Source organism: Schistocerca piceifrons, chromosome X, assembly GCF_021461385.2.
Source record: "Schistocerca piceifrons isolate TAMUIC-IGC-003096 chromosome X, iqSchPice1.1, whole genome shotgun sequence".
Taxonomy (NCBI): Eukaryota; Metazoa; Arthropoda; class Insecta; order Orthoptera; family Acrididae; genus Schistocerca; species Schistocerca piceifrons.
This window is the reverse complement of record NC_060149.1, coordinates 29,255,635-29,257,003: the sequence shown is the minus strand read 5'-3', so window position 1 is coordinate 29,257,003 and position 1,369 is coordinate 29,255,635. Positions and strand designations below refer to the sequence as shown.

General features: G+C 44.9%; 1 non-coding gene across 1 annotated transcript; it reads left to right on the top strand.

Annotated features, from left to right (window-relative positions):
* Positions 1 to 541: 541 nt before the first annotated feature.
* Trnas-cga lies at positions 542 to 616 on the top strand. Its single transcript has one exon. It is a non-coding gene; the product is annotated as a tRNA-Ser (tRNA).
* Positions 617 to 1,369: the final 753 nt, after the last annotated feature.

Genomic DNA, 1,369 nt, shown 5'->3' with positions numbered 1-1,369 from the left:
AACCTTAATTCCTTGTCTAAATTTATCTTTGGTTTCCTTTACTGCTTGCTCAGTGTATAGACTGAATAACATTGAAGATAAGTTACAAACCTGCCTCACTCCCTTCTCAACCACTGCTTCTCTTTCTTTCACCTCAGTGATTATAGGTCCTAAATGTTGTGTGGTTTCTGTACAAGTTGAAAATAATCTGTTGGGTCTTGGGCACTCGTCTCGTATAGGGCGCCTAAGGGATGCTGCGTTCTCGGAATGCTACACAACAATTCAAGCAAATAACATCAGTAGTTTTATTTGTATAAAGCAGATTGAGAATACTTAACTTGGATTTTTACAAGGAGTAGTCGCAAACTATGGGCGACATGCGAACAGTAATAATCTTGAAACTTCCTGGCAAATTAAAACTGTATGCCCGACCGAGACTCGAACTCGGGACCTTTACCCTTCGCAGGCAAGTGCTCTACCAACTGAGCTACCCAAGCACGACTCACGCCCCCTCCTCACAGCTTTACTTCCACCAGTACCTGTGAGGACGGGGCGTGAGTCGTGCTTGGGTAGCTCAGTTGGTAGAGCATTTGCCCGCGAAAGGCAAAGGTCCCGAGTTCGAGTCTCGGTCCGGCACACAGTTTTAATCTGCCAGGAAGTTTCATATCAGCGCACACTCCGCTGCAGAGTGAAAACCTCATCCCAGTAATAATCTTGGCTATGCAGTGTTCCTGCAAGTTGACACACGTCATAAATACTGATCTGCGCGTACCGATCTACAACTGTGTCTATACTGTCCACTAAAGCCCGGGAGAGGCTGGCAGGAGCGGCGCTTGTATTCACTTCGGTCTGAGGGCGCTGCAGTCGTGGTGTGATCCTTTTCCGCGCACCATGCGCCGACGTCGTTTCACCACCTTCTCTGTTCTTGCATTCTCCGTCTTTGTTCTGGCGCTTGTGGTTACGCCAGAACGTAATCTTCACCTTCCTGTAATTTACCCCTGCTACCTTCATAATTTCGAAGAGTGTATTCCAGTCAACATTGTCAAAAGCTATCTCTACACGTAGAATTCTTATAAACGTAGGTCTGCCTTTCCTTCACCTACCTTCTAAGACAAATCTTCGCGTCAGTATTTTCTCGTGCGTTCCTACATTTCTCTGGCATCCAAACTGATCTTCCGTGATGTCAGCTACTACCAGTATTTCCATTCTTCTCTAAATAGCTCGTGTTAATATTTTTCAACTGTTACTTACTAAACTGATAGTTCAGTAGTATTCACACTCCTTCTCTTCCTGTATTTTACCCGTGCTACCCCTACTACCCCTGCTACCTTGTTTGGAATTTTTGATTATTACATTCTTTCTAACATCTGATGTTATTTTGTCAGGCTCA